Genomic DNA, 23,779 nt, shown 5'->3' with positions numbered 1-23,779 from the left:
GTCATCTACTGGTCAGGCCTATCCCCAATGTAATGTTTGGTGAGCATAGGTCCTGGCATTGTATCTCTCGGAGAAGCTTCGTCAACCTTTTCACAATAAAGATCACTGTGACCTACACCTTTGACCCTTAATCATTTTGGATTATCTACTGCTCAGGCCAAACCTTCAGGTAAAGTTATATGACCATATGTCTAGGAATTGTCGAGTTTGCGTTCGAGGTCACTGTGACCTCGAACTTTAAACCCTTAATAAATAGGGGTCATCTACTGTTCAGGACTTATGTTTAAGTCAAGTTTGAGGGTCATGGGTGCAGTCATGGTCGAGTTATCACTAGCACAACCTTTTGCAATAGAAGGTCAATGTGACCTTGACTTTTGACCCGAGGACCCCTTAAATCACTAGAGTTCATGTTCTGCTCCTGCCAACCTTCCGGTCAAGTTTGATGGCAATAGGTCCAGTAATTGTCGAATTATTATTCGGGCAAGCTTTGTTTACCGAATGAAACGCCGGCCGACCGACATGTGCAAAGCAATATACCGCCTCTTCTTCGAAGGGGGCATAATAAATTTGATAAAAGGGTCACATAAAGAACTGCTCTGTGTACTTATTTTGAAATGAGGTCTTCGCTTTAGTTCTGTTTTCCCTGGAGAGGCATTTCCAAATGTTTCTACCGACCAATTTCACTTAATCTACCTGGGTAGTGGGAGGGGCCTTAACTTCATATTTATATTTACCTACGGACCAACTATAACCCCGATTTCATTATAAAGGGCAGAATGTACTCGTTTATCACCTGAATCGCTGCTAGATACTTGTTTAATAGAAAATGATTCTGAAAAGCACAAAGCACAAAAAGTCTCTTAAGATAAATTCTTTTTTTATATCCTAAGACTGCGTTTGCTAGTGCTTAAATACACCTTTATAGTTTCAAAACAATGTCTAACTCAGAAGGGGGTGTACGTCTCCACATCCACTCCGCATGAATATTGATATGATGAAACTCCTCAGGTAGGACCCGAACCTCCCGCCCGCCACGAAAAGAACATCCCCTTCACCCTCCACAAGCGAGTTTACGAAAGTTTGCCCTAGCTCCGTTTTGGCTAAAATCTAGTTTTGTTCGTCAGTTGCACGATTTAAGGAAGATCATATGGTATAACAAAGTAAGTGCAGCAGCATCAATAACAATGTAATTATGTGGATAGTTTAATATAATTATACATGACAAACTAAACGAAATTGCAGTGGACAGCTATGCAGTGACTGGTTTTGAACCGTGATTGGTATTTAATGTGGCAATAACACGTGAAAAATAGACAAATTATACATGCACAAAGCACTATAATCACAACAAAACCATGCCGTAATGAAAAATGTTATTGATATGCTTAATTGCTGATATTTTCAAAAACAACTTATTTAAACCTGTATGTACTGTGAGCGTATACGGGATCTCTAAATTTTCTTCAAGAAGGTAATCAATCAATGATTATGAAAAGAATTTATACACCAACTATACCAATTAAAGCTAACAATACATCGATTATTCAGTGACAATTTTGTCAAATGCTTCATTGATTTACTAAAGAGCGTTTTCTATTATGTGAAGTGCACATGCACCACAAAAACAAAAACTCCGTTAAAATAGGGTCAAACCAAAAGCGTTGTCTACCAAAGTATACAAATAATAAACAAACGTATAAAATAAATTTGTTGGTAAACAGTTATACAAGAATATGAAAATATACATAAAATATATAACTTCATCTTAACAATTAGTTAAAAATGAAAACGTTATATTAGACTTTGTATTGTAACAGTATTATTTGGTATAGACTTAAAATTGAGATGGATAATATTCTACTTTATAAAGAACCTGTTAAGATTCCATGTTTAGTTGAACCATAAACGAGAAATGATTAAATAATTTAAATCAAAGAGTTCTCAACTAAACACTCTTTGGGGTTTTAAAACTAATTCAATATTTTTTTTCAAATTCTTCTTGCCCAAAAAGCTAATAACAAACACTGATGGCAAAACTGAAAGCTTTCTTCAAATGAAAATACGTTTAAATCACCTAAATGAAATAATGAAATGTTGACTTATTCCGCCGTAATTCAGGAACATTATTTTTAAACCAACAAAAAATTGACAGTATATCCAACGTGGCGCAGTCAACAGACCGAGCAGTCCTGAGTTCGAAGCCTGCTGCCGACAAAATCTTCATGTATTTATCTCAAACATTATCGAGCAAATTTCACTTTTAACCGTGTTGCCTATAAAATATGTTTCCAAATTTTGAGAGATATAAAGCATGTAAGATAAAAACAAAAATATAGCTTATTGGGCTTTAACAAATAGAGTTTGTATGATCTGAAAATATAATTGATCTGAAAGTTATGATGACACGCATCGTGTTAAGATCATTTAGAGAAGTTTCGAAAATAAACTGAATGGAAAATAATTTTTAAAAAATGGTCTATTTTTAGGCATTTTCAACGAATCGAACTGACGCGGTTTAGATCATTGTGCAGTAGTTTTGAAAATCTGGCGATATATCAAGGACATATTATGCACTGAGCTCATTCATTTCGCAAATGTTTACAAAATAACAATGCCACTCATGTCAAATCTCACGTAGTAAAGAATAGCAGTTTTATTGAAAATCGACTAACGGATAAAATTACATGTTTCAATATTAAGTAAAAGAGAAATACAGCAGTTTTAGAAGATATTGTTTATTATCATGCGACAGTTTAACATACACAAGCCTACTCCAAAGTCAATAACTATAACGCAAGGAGTCACCAAATTTCAAGACGATTGGCAGTCACAGATGTGAAGCATATTCACAGACCCCAATAACGTTGTCGTATTGTTATAAAGTTTATAATGGTTCTCTGCCTCAATATTGTCAAACAATTTCTCAATATTTCTTAATTAACTCGCCTTTTATATACACTCTAATAGAAGATCTATCAATAATTATAAATACTATTTACGATTTTATTTTTACATTCAGTTGTTGAGTTAAAACTATTTTTCTCATGCAATTATAAAAGAGATTCTCAAGTGTATCGAAAAAGGAAAATATCATGTTTCGAAAATAATTTTCAGAAAATAACATTTTGTGATTTTGTAATCTTGAAATTTAATTTGCGTGAGCGATTATTCCAATTGTGCAATAATGAAACATATTTGTATAGTGATAAGTATCTTAAAATAATAAATTATGGGTTTTATAATTTTATCAGAAAAATAGTTTTAACTCAACAACTTATTATTGGATGAACATTGTTCATAATGCTTGTTTAGACATTCAAATACTTCATTTAATAATTGTAAATCAGTTAGTCATACCTTAAGTCCACTCGTTGTAAATCCTATTCATATTGTACACTGAGCTCATTTATTTCGCAAATGTTACAAAATAACAAAATCAATACCTGTTGGGTCTCACATGAACTTATCAATACGAGTCAAATAGTAGCTCAAAGCGTACAAATAATTGATAGAAATGGAAACACAATGAGAATACAGTGAAACATTTTTTGATGAAATGTATAAAAAGGGCGCTGAGAAGTATATCAATCTATATCCGTCAAATGTGTAAAATAATCAAGAATAGACAATTTGACAAAAAAATGTTACTCAAGGGGACCTTGCAAGAAGCAAGGTGAAACTGTTATTTGTCGTTTTCCCTGTTTCTACCGACCAATTTCACTTAATCTACCTGGGTAGTTGGAGTGGTCTTAACTCCATGTTTGTATTTACCTATGGTCTACTATTACCCCGATTTCATTATAAAGGACAAAATGTACTTGTATATCACCTGAATCGCTGCTAGATACTTGTTTAATAGAAAATGATTCTGAAAAGCACAAAGAACAAAAAGTCTCTTAAGATAAATTCCATTTTGATATCCTAAGACTGCGTTTGCTAGTGCTTAAATACACCTGTTATAGTTTCAAACAATGTATAACTCAGAAGGGGGTGCACGTCTCCACATCCACTCCGCATGAATATTGATATGATGAAACTCCTCAGGTAGGACCCGCCCGCCACGAAAGGAACATCCCCTTCACCCTCCACAATCGAGTTTACGAAAGTTTGGCCTAGCTCCGCTTTGGCTAAAATCTAGTTTTGTTCGTCAGTAGCACAATTTAGGAAAGATCTTATGGTATAACCAAGTCAGTGCAGCTGCATCAATAACAATATGATTTTGTGGAAATTTCAATATAGTTAAACATGACAAACTAGAAAAACTTGCAGTGGACAGCTATGCAGTAATTAGTTGTGAACCGTGATTGGTATTTAATGTGGCAATAACACGTGAAAAATAGACAAATTATATATGAACAAAACACTATAATTACAACAAACCCGTTATCAATCGCAAAATTTTCTTCAAGAAGGCAATCAATCAGTATTGATTATGAAATGAATTTATATACCAAATATACCAATTAAAGCTTTCGATACATCGATTATTCAGCGACAATCTTGTCAAATGCTTCATTGATTTACTAAAGAGTGTTTTCTTCTAAGCATATGCACCACAAAAACATAAACTACGTTAAAATAGGGTCAAACCAAAAGCGTTGACTGCCAAAGTATACAAATAATAAACAAACATATCAAATAAATTTTGGTAAACAGTTTTACAAGAATATAAAGAAATAACTAAAATATATCACTTTCTCTTAACAATCAGTTAAAATATGAAAACGTTATATTGGACTTTATTTTGTAACAGTATTATTTGGAATAGGCTTAAAATTGAGATGGACAATATTCTACTTTATAAAGAACCTGTTAAGATTGTTCAATTGAATCATAAACGAGAAATGATTAAATAATTTAAATCAAAGAGTTCTCAACTAAACACTGTTTTAGGTTTAAAAACTAATTAAATATTTTTTTCAGAATCTTTTTGCCAAATGAAAATACGTTTAAATCACCTAAATAATATAATGAAATGTTGACTTATTTCGCCGTAATTCATGAACATTATTTTTAAACAAACATAAAATTGACAGTATATCCAACGTGGCGCAGTCAAAAAAACTAGCAGTCCTGAGTTCGAAGCCTGCTGCCGACAAAAGTTTCATTTATCTCAAACATTATCGAGCAAATTTCACTTTTAACCGTGTTGCCTATAAGATTTGTTTCCAAATTTTGAGAGATTTAAAGCATGTAAGATATAAACGAAAATATAGCTTATTGGTCTTTAACAAATAGAGTTTGTATGATCTGAAAACATAATTGATCTGAAAGTTATGGTGACAAACATCGTGTTTCTTAAGAGAAGTTTCGAAAAAGAACTGAATGGAAAATAATGTCTAAAGAATGATATATTTTTAGGCATATTCATCGAATCGAACTGACATGGTTTAGATCGTTGTGCAATAATTTTGAAAACCTGGCGATAAATCGAGGATATATTATGCACTTAGCTCATTCATTTCGCAATTGTTTACAAAATAACAAAACCACTCGTGTTAAACCTCACGTAGTATAAGAATAACAGTTTTATGGAAGATCGATTGACGGATAAAATTACTTGTTTAAATATTCAGTAGAAGAGAAATACACCAGTTTTAAAATGCATTTAAAAAAGGCAGGTTTTATTATCATGTGACTGCTTAACAAAAAGCAAAAAAAAATAGGAATTACTACATGGGACGGTTGACATGACGATAAGTATTAAGGATACCAAGGCACCTGAAATATTGTACAAAGAAATCAATTTAAAAAAACAACAGCATATGTTTGGCTTATATCAAGCTGATTAACAAAATATACAAGCAGATGAAAGTACTCTCTTGAAGATAAAACACCTTGTTAGTCTTTGCAATAAGTTTTTTTAAATGTCAGGATCGATTAATAAATAACAAACAGCAAATTCCTACACCAGTAACATATAGGATACGGTTTACCCTTATTTAAAGGAGCTTTTGTCCGTGCTTTATTTTACATACCACAGTTATGAGAGCATTTAAACATGGGAGTAGGGTACTTATAAAAAAAAAACCAAAAAAAATATCTTCCGAGACAATGCAGTTGTCATCTCTCAACGGCTCTGCGATATGGCTAGACTCTTCAACCTTTCTCCATTGGTCTCCAACATTATCTTCTGCCCTTCTTTTGTTGTTTGCCCTCACCTCAACAAATCTTTCATTGCTTCTTTCATAAGCTTGTTCCATTCATGCTCGGTTTTTCATTTAAGCCGTTGATTTTCTTCGTTGAGAACTTGACAAATGTTTCAGAAGCTATAACAGATTTCTTTCGTCATAAGAAAAGTGTCGAAATATTCAAACACAGATTCTGCAAACATGTCGTGTTTGGCAGCTTCAGATGTCCTTTGTCGCATTTCATAAATTATATTAAACCCAGCGACAACCAGGCAAGTGCTCAGTAAAAATCATTTTGCACAACTGGGCGAGAGCAGGCAGCATGATGTTGAAACTCACAACAAACCTTGTCATCATATATTCAATCTACTAATAGAGAATACAACAACGGATCCTATTTTACAGCTGTTTTCTCGCATGTGCTGTTGTTCTTACTGATAATAATCGCATATGTCAAGACCATGTGCTGTTGCTCTTACATCGCATATGTCAAGACCATGTGTTGCTGCTCTTACATCGCATATGTCAAGACCATGTGCTGCTCCCCTTACATCGCATACTTCAAGACCATGTGCTGCTGCCCTTACATCGCATATGTCAAGACCATTTGTTGCTGCTCTTACATCGCATATGTCAAGACCATGTGCTGTTGCCCTTTCATCGCATACTTCAAGACCATGTGTTGCTGCTCTTACATCGCATATGTCAAGACCATGTGCTGTTGCTCTAACATCGCATATGTCAAGACCATGTGCTGCTGCTCTAACATCGCATATGTCAAGACCATGTGCTGCTGCTCTCACATCGCATATGTCAAGACTATGTGTTGCTGCTCTTACATCGCATATGTCAAGACCATGTGTTGCTGCTCTTACATCGCATATGTCAAGACCATGTGTTTCTGCTCTTACATCGCATATGTCAAGACATTGTGCTGCTGCTCTTACATCGCATATGTCAAGACCATTTGCCGCTGCTCTTACATCGCATATGTCAAGACCATGTGCTGCTGTCCTTACATCGCATATGTCAAGACCATGTGTTGCTGCTCTTACACATATGTCAAGACCATGTGCTGCTGCTCTTACATCGCATATGTCAAGACCATGTGTTGCTGCTCTTACATCGCATATGTCAAGACCATGTGTTGCTGCTCTTACATCGCATATGTCAAGACCATGTGCTGCTGCCCTTACATCGCATATGTCAAGACCATGTGCTGCTGCCCTCACATCGCATATGTCAAGACCATGTGCTGCTGCTCTTACATCGCATATGTCAATAATATCATTAAATTACATATGTTTAATGAAATGAATATATTTATCTTACATTAAAATGTTGTCACTGAAATTTTGGCGGAAATCAAACATGGAAATAGTCTAAATCAATAAATTGCATAGCATAATCTGCAAACAGTGTTTGTACATAAATATAAATCTCATGTTAAGGTCGGAAATTTAATGGTATCTGTTTTTACGTGTACACAATTAAAGAAAACTTAGTGTTTCAAGTGTCTCAGTTTATGTCGATAGTATTTCAAATGTATCGATTGATTATACTTTCACACCCGTGTAGTAAAATGACAATTTTGGCCCCAATTTCTTTAAATCAACCACAGCAACTGTTCGCCATGTAGTTGTCACCCACGCGAAATAATAATAATTTTGAATCTTAATCGTCGAGATACAATTATTATCGCAGTTTCAAAGTCACTTAACCGCGGGATCTGCTTTTTCACATAATAAACCGGAACTCGTTGTAATATACTCGTTCACATTTATTCCATACAATCAAACAGTCAATCAGTCAGCATAACAGAACGTAATGGAACACATCTTAACGCTATTGTACGTAAAGGAACGTTAAGGAACGTAGGAACGTATGAACGGTTATCTGAAATAACCCAAACACAATCATCAAGACACATACATCATATACACAATAACAATCCAAATAATGCAATTAGCATAGCAAATAGATGTTCAGAGTATTTTCATGACTCATAAAAATACTTAAAATTACAAAAAATGCTCTGAAGTTGTCTAGCCATCAACAATTGCCCTAACTAACCTGTCCTTTATATTGTAGCTCAATTTTATTTATAAAAACAAAAACAAAAAAATGTTACAAAAACTTAAATACTCACATTGGTACGTATTCCGATTTATTTAACAAAACCCAAACATTCTTTCATGTATTTTCACTCGCACCTCACTTACTGACCAAATTTACTTACGCCCGGAGCCCTCGCAGCTGCCAGCCAATCAAAACCCAAAACAAGCTCATGGTAACCATTCTAAATATATTTTGTCTTCGTATCTTACATATTCCGGGCAAATAATCTAAACAATCGGTCTGATTAATTTGATCTATTATTATTACAATGAATCTTACTCGTTAGCGACCCACAAAGCTTATGAATTTAAAAAACATATTCCTAGCTGCGGCACATCGCCCTTCAATGAACCCTTATTTTGGAGTTCATTCAATAATTTACCTAAAGCAACTAGGAATTAAATGCTCCAAAACAAAATAGGATCTTAAGGTTATACAATACGTGATTATAAGACGTACACATATGCATGTTGTATACTTACCAACCATCAAATTCTACATGACCAACGGCTTACTTTAAAACAACTTCTACCTTTCTCTAGTTTTAAGCAAACTGTACGTGTTTATAAACTGTTTTCAAGCAGACATAATTTCGTAACAGGTCTCACCTTCACTGATCCATTCACACATAACTTGCACGAGCGAACCAAACCGTCTCGTCCCTTACTTACCTCTTTTACCAGTCCAAGAGGCCAACATCCACGTGGTAGTGACTCATCACACACAAGAACAAGATCATATACCTCGATATTTCGTTGAACATCTTGCCATTTTTGCCTCTCAAGAAGATTTGGTATGTACTCTTTTACCCAACGTCGCCATAATACGTCTGCAAGATACTGAGCTTGACGCACCAACGCCTACAATAATTGTCATTCTTGCCAAAGACACCAAGTGGCATACACGTATTTGGGCACAAAAGCAACAGTTGGCTCGGCGATAGTGCTTCTGGATCTCTGCTATCACCACTTACCTTTTTAATCGGTCTGTTATTTACAATCTTTTCTGTCTCTGTCATGAGAGTATTTAGTGCTTCGTCTTTCAAAAGCTGCTCTTTGACTACCGATTTTAAGGCTTTCTTTACTGACTGAACCATATGACTCGCATAAGGAGGAATGAACTGCCATTCTATGTCTTTCTGCACCAATTCATTCATGATACGACTCTTGTTCCATTCGGCAATTTCTGCTCTTAATTCCCTTTCTCCGGAAGTAGGATTAGTACCATTATCGCTGGAAATCTTCTCTGGTTTTCCCCTTCAACTCATGTAACGTTGCAATGCACATACAAACGAGTCAGTTCCTAAGCTATGTGCGATTTTAATATGAACTGCTCGTGTCGTCAAGCAGGTGAACATGCAACCGTATCGTTCTTGATGGCTACGACCGACCTTGACATACATAGGCCCGAAATAGTCCATACCAACGTACGTAAACGGAGGTTTGTCCGGAGTAAGCCGCTCAACTGGCAACGGTGCCATCTGTTGTCGTTGTGTTTTCTGGAAGCGCCGCTTATACTCAATGCATTGAGAATGGACAATGCTAGCCAAAACAGCTGGTTTTATTTCAACATCTTCGTACTCCATTGTGATCAGGTTCATGTGGCCAATCATCTTTCTCCATGTTCAGAAAATTTGGTCCGTTTAACCATATAAAATGTTTCCCTCTTTCCTCTGGATGTACACCAGCTGGATTCATGTTTGGAGGCACGTATCTCCAATCATTTGGGAAAGTCAATTCGTGAATAAGAGCTAATCTGTTAGCAACATATGTCTTAAAACGCCGTGATGTATTTCGAACATACCCTAGAACAATCATTGAGTCGGTCCAAACATAGCAGTTGTCGACCTTTGTGTCCAGTTCTTTTATCAGCATCTGATACAATCGTACCGATACTACTGCAGCTGCTAATTCAAGTATCGGTATGGTAACTGTCTTGATGGGCGCTAACCTAGATTTCCCCCATCACAAATGAACATTTTCCGTTTCCTTGTCTGTCATATATATGTCGTATCTTCATGTATGCTGCTGCTTCATAGACATATTGTGAAGCATCACTGAACATATGCAGCTCTTCATTACATGAAGAGTTATCAAGGTCACCCGCCTTAAGACACCTTTCAATTTGAACAGATGACAACTTAGGCAAATTTGTAAGCCAATCACCCCACTTTTCTATGTCGGCTTCATTAAGTTTTTTGATCTCACGTTAAGCCTTGACGACATGCGGTCTGTGGTATCAACTTCGGAATCAATGTCACTGAGGCTACGAATCCTAACGGATATTATAAGGAGCTTGCTACAGATAAAACTCCTCTTCGTGTAGGCGCCTTTTCTTTCAGATGTACCTCAAAAAAGAAATTATCATCTCTGATGTTCCACTGAAGACCGAGTGTTCTTTCGAACTCGCTGCCATCTTCTAGGTTAACAGTTACAGACGGTTTTGCTTGCTCTTCCGGTGGAATTTTATCAACTACTTCTTGGCCGTTCGACATCCACTTTGTATGTCTGAAGCCACCTCGACCGAGTATTTTTCGGAGATCCTTACAAAGCAATACTGCATTTTCCTTGTTCTTTGTTGACTTTAATAGATCATCTACATATAAGTCCCTCTCCAGTGTTAAGGTTACTTTCGGTGAATACATTTTTGCATTGTCGGTCGCCGTTCTTTTTAATGCATACGCTGCACAGCTCGGCGAAGAAGTTGCGCCAAACAAATGTACTTGTATCTGGTGGCATTCATGTTGTCGAGTTAAGTCCCCTTCGGGCCACCACAGAAATCTTAGCGCTTGGCAGTCTTAATCCATCACCCACACTTGGTGAAACGTAGCTTCAATATCTTCCACTAACGCAATCCTTTCCTCTCTGAAACGCGTAAGTACTCCGACTATACTATTTACTAAATCGGGATCTTGAAGCAGCCGATCATTCAGTGACATACCTTTGTATTTTGCAGCGCAGTCAAATACTACTCTTACCTTTCCTGGTATCCGTGGGCTTACAACTGGATGATGCGGTAGGTACCAAATCCTGTCACTTTTACACTCTGTCCCACTTTCGCATAATCGTTTTGCATGACCTTTTAATATATATATATATCCTTCCATTGCATCACTATACATTTTATGCAAATTATCATTACCTTGCAATTTCCTTTTAAGGCCTGCTAGACGTGTAAGTGCCATGTGATTGTTATGTGGAAGACATTTGTCATCGCGCTTAGGTAGTCCGATTTTGTAATGTCCATCCTCTTGAGATATTGTCTTCATCATTATACCTGACGATCTCTCGTTTAGCGTCATCTGCGTACTCCGGAAAGTCTGTATACCAGAGTTGGTGCATTTGCTGTAATACATCGGCTTGTTGATAATGCACATTTAAATTTGTGGACAACTTACCTGTAGGCCCAATGATCGTCCAAACTAAAATCGATCTTATGGCATATGGTTCGCTGCGCTTACCTCTTCTTTCTTCTTCCACCCAGAAGGCTTCCGGTGTGTCACTGCCAATCAATAGCCCAACTACATCTGCGTCTATATTAGGCAATTCAATGCCAGCTTAGTGATCCCACTTGGCCAAATCCGGACTTCTCGGGAGTGAATCCAGAGACACAGTCAACCGTTCTACAGACCACACTCTTGGAAGGGTCAAATGCCCATGTCCGTCAATAGAACTTACCTCTGCATTAAACTATATGCCCTTTTTCTTCTCCTTACTTCCATTAACTGTTGTTGTAGAAAATCTAACGACTTACCTTTGGCGTCTTGTCTTTTAACTAGGGAATCGCTACAAAGTGTGACGTCAGAAGAGGTTTGCACTGTCTTCGATCACTGATGCACGGCTACCGGAACGATTCGTAGACACCTTTTTGCCATAACAACTCACATTCGTCGATGTACAACTGCCCGTCGCCATACTCTGGTTACCTCGATGCAGCATGGCATGATGTTTCATTCTGCATCTCGGTACGTCACATCCGCTCTGTTTCGTACAAAACTTTGCAATATGCTTGAAGATTAAACAATTGTCCCACATTTTGTGCTTCCTTACAAATGCTATTTTGTATTCAACATCCTTTTGTTTAAATTCATTGCAGTCTATTAGTTTATGCCGACCCTTACAGAATACACATGACAAGATACGCGCTGCTGGCTCAATGTCATTATTACTTGCTGATATGGCTAAAGTGGTAACTCTCTCACTTTTCGGCCCATTTACACAAGCTCTATCGCTCCCTTTATTGACCCCCTCATCAGCTAGATCTTGCCCATACATAGTATTTGCAACGGTAGCCCGCTTCTCAACAAACTTCATCAAATCATAAAAGTTTGGTTCTCGGCCTCCGTCAATAATTGAACTAGCCTAATCAACCCATTTTGTTTTAATGTGCACAGGCAGGCGTTTTACTATTTTTCTCAAATTTTCAGAGCTATTAGCATCTGACATAAAACCTAACTGAGATAGTGTAATCTCACATTTTTCCATTTCTAGGGATAATCTAATGAGACCCTGAACATCATTTGCTTTTAACGGCTGACCATTAACTAAACGATCTACATGGGACCGCGCGACAAGATGCGGCTTACCATACCGTGAAGCCAAAATTGCCTTTGCTCTTGAAAGGCCATTTTAAGGTGAAAGTACATCGCAGTCCTCAGTAGATTGCTTAGCCTCACCTTGACAATATTAAATAAGATAAAACAAACGTGACCTAAAAACAGTAACACTACTCTCAATGTTTGTTTCAAAAGTTCTCATAAATCTGCAATAATCTGCCGGATTACCACTAATAGTTAAAATGTCAGGTCTCGGTAAATTAAAACTCTCCTGGATGGTATTGGCCATCGCTCGTAACCCCTGGAAAATGCCTCAATCTCCGCCGTCTCCTCGAGGTGCGTATCCACTTCAACGCCTAGCCGTTAGTTCGTCGGCACGGCTGTTCTACTGCCCTACAACGTCACCAAACGTTCTCCCCCTTGATGGTTGCTCAGTGACAGTTAACGCTGTAACAGAGTGGTTCTTCTCATCGGTGTCATCGTGTTGCTCCGTGAATATTGGCAATTAAACAAAAGGTTTAATGTCTGTCAAACTGCGCAAATCATCTTCGTCACATAAAGATTCTTCAAGTTTTGAACGTTATATGTCATTGATTATTTCTTGTTCTTCTCTTTTCATGTTTAACTCCTTTCGTTGTAACTCAAGTTTTTGACTTAAAAAATAAACGCGTAAATACTCAAAATAATGCTCATTTAGTATTTAAGTTTACTCTTAAATAATGGTTATTTTTTAAACGTTTCGTTTGATTTTATCTCTAAGTTCAAATCAAGTTAGTTGTCTTACGCGGCGGCACATATTTTCTCTGCAGGAAAAGGGATATCACTCAGTAGGAGATTGTCAATACGCGTCTAACGCAATGTAACTGTTGACTGCTACTCCGAGGTCAATTACTTTCATTATCGCTGATTTAGGTATAAAAACTTCAACTGTTAAATGAAAAAAATATGATACAAAAGGCTTGACGCGTTTTAATTCAATTCGATATTTCTTGAATGAACAGGAGAAGAAGAAATATCGGTCATACAACTTAAGATCTTGTAATAAATGACAGTCAAAGCGAGGTGACATACACGTGGCTGAAACTTCGGATAAAACTATTTTTGTGCGCCACAAGGATTATTAAACTGAAAATACTATTATATCTAAATCGTAATAAGTGATTGAACGTTTTATTCGATAAATAACAGTTTAACATCGCATGTCTCAAAATAAAGCAAATATTTTCGGATAATAAAGTCACCATTTTAGCAATAAATTTAAGTGGAATATCCGGAGACCTACATTCAGACAGGAAAACAAAAGGTTTAATAAGTGAATCGTAGTAAAATAGAAAAGAATGCCTTGTTGTATCTAGAATGTTTTCCTGCGTCATTCACAGGGAAAAATGCGGTAAGGCATTTTAAAGTCTACGTAAACGGGGATATTGTAAGCTCTAGTAAGTATTTAAAGAAACTGTCTGACATTTAAAAAAAAACTTCATACACGTATGGAAATTGGATATGTTTGTACGTGTTGTCTGAGAGTAAAATATCACTTGATATTGGTCCAAGGTGTTGTAGAGTATGCTGAATTAAAATATTACGTTTTACACGATTGGTATCGGCTCCTGGAAGTCTGCTTTTCTTTTTATGATGTTATTCCAAGCAACTTTGAGAATGAGTTGGATGTGTACCATGTAAATCATATATATGAAACCCACTGATAATGTCTCAGTGGCTTTTAATTAATATGTTAGGCGTTGGCACTCTTGTTTAACATAATTTTACATATTTGTTTCCGGGTGGACGATTTTGTAAATTGAAATGTGTTGGAAACCAATTTCTTCTAAATTATTATTTTTTAAACTGAATGACATCATTGAAGATCATACATCATATTCATCAAGCCATTCAAAAGCAATTAATTATATAAGTTTATATTACACAAGATGCACTCGTTCGACAAAATTACTTTGCGGAGAGTTATTGGTGGTGAAAAAATGTTTGTTCTTATTCTTCATGTATTTCCAAAACAATTGATTAGAAAACTCGCTACCTTTATATGCTCGAACCTTGCGGATCTCTATCAGAGAAATGTCGTTCATCATGTCCTTCATAGCGTTTAAAACTTCCTTTGCCGTTTTGTTTTTTAATGGTTTCACCCACAATTTCCTGGACAGAACGTCGATGGCGCAAAGCAAAAAACGCACACCATCATTCTCATCAGCTATGTTAAACATCGACAAAAGATCAATGTCCAGCTGCTCGCCGATAGCCGTCACTCACACATTCGCTCTCTTAAATTTGTGTGGCCTCGGCTTCTGAAGCGAGTAAGCGTCCTGAGCGTTTAACCATTGCTTTACGTAGGACACAGTAAATATTCCAGGATATTTAGAACACGAAACAGTTTCTGCGCACCAGCGTAAGCAGCGGGATTTTTCTCATCAAAATAATATCGCTCTAAAATGTCTTTTCTCTTTATCATCCATAAGTTATTACGGTACTGGTCTAACATCGAATGAGAATTTAGCTATACAATGGGTCTTTATAATCCTCGCTTTTAAGTGTGAACAAACGATCTGGAATAAGCAACACCAAGTACTAATGTAAAGTATTCCCGCAACCCAGCGATTGTGATTAAGAAGAATAACGCTTCTCCGTATTTCCACGTCGTGTAGTGTAGCAGTTGTTTCCCTTATACTATAAAGAACAATATCGTTCTACAACAGTTTTCATTCACGTTAACTTATACATACTCGCATTTTTGTCAATTCGTTTACTTATATCGTAAAGGACAATCACAGTATACAATAGGGGTCTTGCCCGCTCCCAAGGACACAATTTTCGTTAAAGAGCAAAACTTCCCCAAAAGGTCAGTATTGCTCTCCTCAATGTCTAACTACTCACGTGTTTTGTCACTTATCAACATTGCAACAATCACATCGATAGATATTCTTAACTAAGACTTTGAATTTATTTTAGCTAATATTATGGTTAATAATCAACACACATGAAAAAACACAACAAACAAGAGTTTCCTGTATCACTTACCTGATTGGACAATGGATTTCAAAGTTATAAATCGGACAATGTACTGGAAACCGCATACCCAAACGCCCGCCAGCCAGTGCGCCGTAGGTGAAGCTATAATCTGTCCCGTTTTAAAACGATCGTGTACTTAGTGTAAAATGTTTAAAAGTCAAAAAGGGCCATAACGCGTAACAAAATATGAACAATTAAAGTAATTTTGACTATGAGGTCACGTAAAGAGCTTTCCTGCAGAAATTATTTTGAAATCGGGCCAATTGTTTCTTAAGAAAAGATTTTTAAAGTATTCCATATAGATATATAGTGAAAAGTAGCCTCACCCTTGGGGCAATGTTTTATTAATTACAATGGGGTGAGGGATGTTTATATGTGGTATGTGCCTTGCAGTACATGTTTATTTTACTTGGCAACATGCGTGTATACCAACTTTTTTATATATTTTCTCTACCGGATTTTTTAGTAATGACCATGGCCAAGTTTTTGCACAACGCTGCTGACCCCGACACTCAGGCAGTGACATCATCTCGACATGTTTTCTTTGAAAATAAACAAGCTATTGATATTGTAGTAATAACAAATGAACAACACTGTTTGTATATGCCAGGCCAGCTTATTGTACTTCAATATGTGTTGTTGTTTCTAACATAATTGGTTTATTAGTATAGTTCATATCCATACAAAAAGTTTGCAGAACAATAAATTCGTGTTTGTTTGTTTCTCAGTTGATTAAGAAGTGATACTCAACAATATTTTGTTGAAAATAAACAAACCCTTTTAAGGGGCACAAGGCAAGGGCCAAAGCCATAAAAATAGTCTTATGTCCCCTCTGTTACTATCACCAACCTAATAGATCTAAATTTCCTTGTTTTCTGTGCTTTAATTCTTGCCAAAGTTTTAAGGAAAATCAAAAGTACTTACTCAGCTTAGTTAAAAAATCCTTTGTATATCGTTAAAGGGAATGATTTAAATACTGTTTACATGTATCCAGCAACATTTACACCTCAACTTCCATTCCTTAAATGAACTACCTTTTGGCAATTGCGGTTACCATCCGATGAGCGCCACATCTTCGGATATGTTCGGATCGTGAATCACCGAATAACAATATAATATATGGAAATTGTTTTTCTTGCTATGACTTGTATTGTGTAAGCAAGTCCCGTAAAAAATAAAACCACATTTTAGAAAGTGTTAATTTATGATATGTTAAATGCATTGTTGCCATTAGTGTTTCAATTTTACTTTTAAAAGTGATTTCAAGTGCTTGATTTTTTCCCGCGTTTTTGTGACGTCATTTGATCAAATGTTTCCGGTTACAGTCGGGTCGATCTATTAACATAATGTGTAAGAAAGGATTACTGAAAGGTTTTCTTAAATAAAATGATTTTTTTAACAATTCTTGAATGAAATAATGAACTTTTGGTGTAAATATAAGTAATGAATTGCGGGATTGAAGTCATTATAGGGTATATGAACGCAATTGGGCTGGTCAGACTTTGACCAGGCCAATTGCGCTCATACCCCGATTATGACATCAATCCCGCAATTCATTCCTTAAATGAAAATTAGGAAAATATTTAACATGTGTTATAGGTCATCAAATTCTTGTAACTATAATATGTGATTTGTTAATTAAATGTAGTTTATGTTGTACATTCATTATAATTATGTTGCAGTAAGTTTGTCATCAGTATGTGTGTACTCATCCGCATTTTTACTTGATGTGTTCGTCAAAAAACTTTACAAAAAAAACCTTCTATATTCAATTCTGATTTTCTATTATTTCCTTTGCTAAATTTGTGCTTTTGATACGAAAATCTTTGTAATGATACAAATGTTAAAGAAATACTTATATCTTCAATTTATTACTCAAGTCGTTTATTGCTCTTAAACTTGTTTGTGCACAGAATCAGTCGATTTTGGCATCAATGCTTTCAATCAAGTCATAAAGGATAGCTGACAATAGAATACATCTCAATTAATAAGAAGTGTCGAAAAAATCATTTTTAAAGCGTTAGTAATGCTTTTAGTTAAAGGAAATATGAAAATCTGCGATCTGATCTTATGGCAGCAGTATTATATAACTGGTTGTTAAATATTTAAGCAAAATTTGGCTCATTCCAAGACAATAAATTTAATATAAAAATGTTGTCTAAACGTTATGTGAAGTAGCTAAATGGGTTGACTTAATTAACGAGGAATCACTTAGATAGTTTTTGAGGAAATGGGGCTGAATATAAACGATTTCAACAACAAAGGATTCATATTATAACTAAATAGTTGTGCAAATGAGAAATTTGATAAAACGAAGAATGAAAAAAGGAGAGCAAAAAATGACCCCGATCAGACCTTGTCAGAGTGATAGCGAATCGACCTCTTAGTATGACATCGAAGGGGAAAGCATGAATAACAGGTTTGACATTTTTGTCAAGTTTGATAAACACATGAAGAAAAAATGTAATGAGTTACCAATCACGTGACTTTCACATGCCAAATATACACACTATTAACTGGGTAACCATTATGCGATACTTATAAACGGTTCAACTCAGCTGAGACAGCGACTACATATTCTTTTTTCGGGTAAAGAGAGGTTTTACTCAGAGAAGCTCGTATTGATAAATCTAAGCTTGTTTTGAGGAAATACTGTATTTGCCGAATTTGAAACCATCTGGTGTCTTGTCCCTTTAATGCAATCCGATATATACATACATATGATTTATACTTGAATTGCACTTATACAAAGCACTGTAACAATCAATGATATATACATGATGTCATTTACATACCTGGTATTTTTCATTATGACAGAATCTATGATTTACATGATCTCATTTACATACCCGTTATTTTGCAATATCACAGAATCGATGGTTTACAGGATGTCACATACCTGGTATTATACAAAATGACATAACCAATGATAAACACGGTGTCAATTGCATACTTGTTATTTTGCAATATGACAGAATCAAGGCAATATGACAGAATCGAGGATTTACATGGTGTCATTTACATAGCTGGTATTTGCAATATGACAGAATCTATAATTTACATGGTGGCATTAACATATCTGATATTTTGTATATAGTATGACAGATTAAATTATGCACATAAGGTGTCATTTACATACCTGATATACACAATATGACAGAATCAATGATTTACATGATGTCATTTACATACCTGGTATTTTACAATATGACAGAATCAATGATTTACATGATTTCATTTAAAAGCTGGTATTTTGCAATATAACAGAATCAATGATTTACATGATGTCATTTACGTACCTGGCATTTTTCAATATGACAGAATCAATGATTTACATGGTGTTATTTACATACCTGGTATTAAACGATATGACATAATCCATGATTTACATGATTTCATTTACATACCTGGTATTCTACAATATACCTGAGTTGGTCATATACATGGAGCTATTTGTATACCTGGCTTTAAAAACAAACTATGGATAAATCAATTGAATACGTACATTTTGCTACTGATATACATATCATTTTATAATGTGCCAACATTTATATATAAAATAATATATGCTATATTCAGTGCCATATGTATACCTATTTATTTATTATTTTTAAGTTTTCACATTAACATTTTATTTGCTAAACATACAATGCTAAGCTAATATAAATAATTGAACTGCAACAAGCAGAACTAAGTCTGACAGTTACTGAAATTCTCTGTTTTGGGCATCATTTAGAATTTGTCTAACAAACAAAAGAAATAGAGGATTATTGTTTGTTTCAGTGTAAGATCATAATATATTTCGCCGAGTAAGCACCAAAAGTTATATTTTACAAGCAGCTTTGACACGAATGATATAGAGGATAACTGCTTGTTTTAGTATAAAACAGTAACCGAGTGAACACCAAAAGCTATATTTCATAAGTGGTTATTTTTGGTGTTCAAGAGGTGAAATATATTGTGATCAAACACTAAAAAAACTTTTTTTTTCCTTCTTTTATGCCTACAAGGATTTTAAATGACGTTTTATTGTCGTTTTTCATTAAAACGCTCCAAATTGTATGCTTACATTACGTCATTTGAAAATGATTTCGTTGGGGTTTTTATTCCCAGCCCGGTACCCGGTGATGATTGTTTTGGAATTAAGAGCGGGCTAAAATTTCAAAACAGTGAAAAATATCAAAAAGTTATATCACTGTATGAACAAGTGAAATATCATACAACCAGCAAGCATTATTATAATATTATTTTTAACAGGATGTGAAATACACTACAATTTTACACTGAAACCAACATTTTCTTTATATAACATGTCTAAATAGGCTAGAAAATGAAAAACACTCCAAATTGCAAACATAACGTCATTTCAGATATGACGTCGCTGAAATTGTGTTTTAGGCTTGTTTGCTGAAAGTTGATTTTCAAGTGAGAGAAAAAAATATCAAATTGTAGGATGCAAGAAGATAAGGAACTATGTTAAGTTCAGCATTTTAACATGTTGCTTTACTGACAAACCGCAAGAGAGCGAGAAGTGAACATGAACTGGTACGATTTACTTGGACTTTCCCGATTTTTCAAGTCAACGTTATATTTTGAAATAACAACGCAAATTCTTACTTCTTTATATAAACTGCGTGAATACAATAAAACATACAAAAACATATTCAATACCGACGATCCTGCCAATGTATCCATGACTTTCCTAAGTTGTGCTTTTTGTGTGCGTTGTCGTTCCGCTTTGTTAATTCCGATTGGTATACATTATGCAAATTAGCATTTTCCGAACACGGTCGGAAGATTGCAGGCGGTTAGGAAGTTAATAATTTCATAAGGTGGAAATAAAGTGTTTTTCTGCACCTTTCGTTCATATTAAACACGGCATCCTTCATAAGAACCATTGTCTTCTATATTTAGTAATCCTTTCGGTAAGTAAAAACAATGTTATTAATTTTGGTATTGCGTATTTGGAAGTAAGAGTGCATCTTTGATCTATTTTCAGTCAAAGAAAACTTTGATGCCATCGATTATAGTTACATCAGTTTCTGCTTGTTGCCACTCAAACTTTATCAAAAATAACTTATATATAATATGAAGTACTACAAAAATCTTAACAGAAAGGCAACGAAAGATGGACACCCACTATACAGCCGATTGACGAAACAAAACGTATGAAAAACATAACCCGTGCCAAAAAAAAGCTCAGCTTTAGCTTAGCTAAAGCTATGCTTTTCAAAAAGCTGCGTTTTTTTAGCTAAGCTATTTTGAAAAAGCTTAGCAAAAGCTGTATTTTTTAATAGAAAGGTTAGCAAAACTATGCTTTTTAATAATAGCTTAGCAAAAGCTATGTTTTTTTTTCTGTAAAAAGCTGCGTTTTTTCTTCAAAGCTGCGCTTTTTAAAAAAGAGCTGCACAAAAGCTATGTTCTTTTCTCTAAAAGCTGAGTTTTTTCTTCTAAGCTGCGTTTTTTGTTTATGAAGATGCGTTTTATAAATCAAAGCTTAGCTAAAGCTGCGTCTTTTGACTAGGTAAAAGATTGCCTCTTAGAAAAGCTGCGTCTTTTTCATATTAGCTGCGTCTTTTCCTAAATTAAAGTTGGGTTAGTATTTCATTAAAAGACTAAGCTTTTCAAACAAAAGACTTAGCTTTTGGAGAAAAACAAAGGTTTATATTGTGAAATTCTCTTTTCAAAATTTTATTATTTATTTATAACACAGTTAAATAGAAATTCCAAATATTTTTTTTTGTGTTTTTTTTATTCAAAACGCAGGTGTCTGAAAATATATCATTTTCCTAAATTCCTTTAAATTGTTTTGAAAATGTGTCCCATCTCGTCAGGTCCTGATTATTCTATTTTGGATTTTTTTATTTTAAACTAAAATTGAATCCATGTTGGTCAAGTTATTTTTTGTCTCTGTACATGCTGATTCGATTTAAAATAAGACAATTTTTGGCTGTCTTTGGCATTTAACCAGTGCCATTAAACTGGGTTTATGTTTAAACTTTTTGCTACTCATAGCTATAGTTTCTGTAGCTTTTGGCATAAATATTTTGGCAGGAACAGAAGATACATCTTTTTTTATTGGCATCCCTTTTAAAAGTGTATCTTTAGTTTTATTGATAATCTACTGTCATTAGAGAGTGCATTTTAAGTGTATCTTTTTACTAAGAAGTGCATCTTTTAGTTTATGTAAAAAAGTAGTATCTTTGTGTAATAAAGTAAACATGTATGAAATACACACATAAATACAAGAATATGAATGAATAAATCAATCAATCAATCAACCAGTAAATAAGCATTTTATTATTGATAAATATACCTTCAAACTTAAATAAAATAATAGCAATTATGTTTGCATAAATATAATTCAAATTATTTGCTAAGAAAAAGTTCTACTTAGCTACATGATGCCATTTCTATGGCATTCGGATACATTTGCATGTCACCGTTATCATGGCCACGAGATTTTATTCATCACGTGACGAGATCTTGCGATAGTTCTTTCTCTTTGGCGATACTGTAGCGGCCGCTACAATTCAAAAACTCTCCCGCCCACCACATCCCATCAAACGTAAATATATGTGCTATGTTATACTCGAACGATACCATTAAATGCGTCGATACTGCCGTTATAGTTTATCGTTTCAGTTGGAACCTCATGGGGATAGTCCACCTGTCATTGTACACCACAACCAACAAAAAACCTGGATGGCTGCATGTGTCTAGTTCAAGTCGCCCTACCGCAAGTGTTGGCCCAAGACGTTAGCTTTGGAAGGATGGCTAAATACGCAAAAGGGACTCGCCATTATTCGTTACAATAGCTAAGAACTTGTCCATGCAGAAGTACCGTCGCAAGTACAGGGTGTGCACTGACAGTGTGTGTGCGAATCATTCGATAGTCTTAAATGTATTTCAAATGTGTGTCTATAAAACTGAATATATTGCAATTTGAATCAAAAAGTCTAAGTTTAATATAATAAATCATTTATTGACTATAAAATAATGACTACTGGATTTGTGACCTCTACCAGCGTTTAGCGTGGCTCCGGTCTCATGTCCTTTACAATGGTTTAGAGGTTACAGTCCACCAATTTTTAAATATAGTTAGGAAACATGTTGTACAAGTTAGTTTAGTCTTGCATGGCCGTCGGGAAGGTCATTCCTGATATTGTACCATGTGTCAAGGCTAACGTTGTATTGTCAGAGCCAGTGCCGGCTCCCGAGCTAGTGCCAGCTCGCATAAATATTAGTTTGAGCTAGTGCCAGCTCGTGTACAACTGTTAGGTTTAACATCTGTGAACAGTTTTTCTTATTTTACATTTACAAGCATTTAGGATGCTTCAACCGGCGGTCTTACGACCGACGGGATTTTACGTCACGCTGCGGCTAAAACTTGTCACTACTTAGGTTTTTGATAAATATGGTTCATACATATGTATATATGTATATGTGAAAAGGTTTCCATCAATAAAAGTAAACATATACCCACGTTTTGTTAGTTTTTATTTCGCATGATATAAATAATGAAATAAAAAGAAAGATTATTTTAAAAATCAAAAATACATTATAATTTCTTATTTAAATCAAAAGAACACATTTTACTTATAGGCAAGAATCAGTTGCATGAAATAACAACATTTATAGAATTATTATTCCTTAAATTTCTTGTAATGCCACTACCAAATTCTTTGTCATTTCCTTTCCAATTTTACAACATGCATGATAAGCCTGATCTTATCTGATTGTACCAAGGACCAATTAAATCTCAGCATTTAGGGAGCCAATTTCAAATCAAAGCTACTGGTAGCCATTTTGTTGGGATTTCATTAAAATAATATTGATGATGTTTTAATTAATAAATGAATTCACACCAATTAAAACAAATTAATAGTAAAGGTATTAGTGAAGTAAAATAATGATCATTAGATCAGGTAAATATGAACTATGATAGAAACAT

The 23,779-nt window shown here is 35.0% G+C and overlaps 1 protein-coding gene across 1 annotated transcript in view; it reads right to left on the bottom strand.

The window, feature by feature from the left end:
* LOC128202934 (protein mono-ADP-ribosyltransferase PARP12-like) overlaps nucleotides 1–3,401 on the bottom strand; it is a 35,640-nt gene extending 32,239 nt beyond the window's left edge. Inside the window, exon 1 of the mRNA XM_052904124.1 lies at nucleotides 3,358–3,401. The gene's annotated coding sequence lies outside the window, so the exon portion shown is untranslated. The remainder of the gene's footprint in view (nucleotides 1–3,357) is intronic.
* Nucleotides 3,402–23,779: the final 20,378 nt, after the last annotated feature.

Source organism: Mya arenaria, chromosome 9 (genome assembly GCF_026914265.1).
Source record: "Mya arenaria isolate MELC-2E11 chromosome 9, ASM2691426v1".
Taxonomy (NCBI): domain Eukaryota; kingdom Metazoa; phylum Mollusca; class Bivalvia; order Myida; family Myidae; genus Mya; species Mya arenaria.
This window is presented reverse-complemented; position numbering and strand designations above follow the sequence as displayed.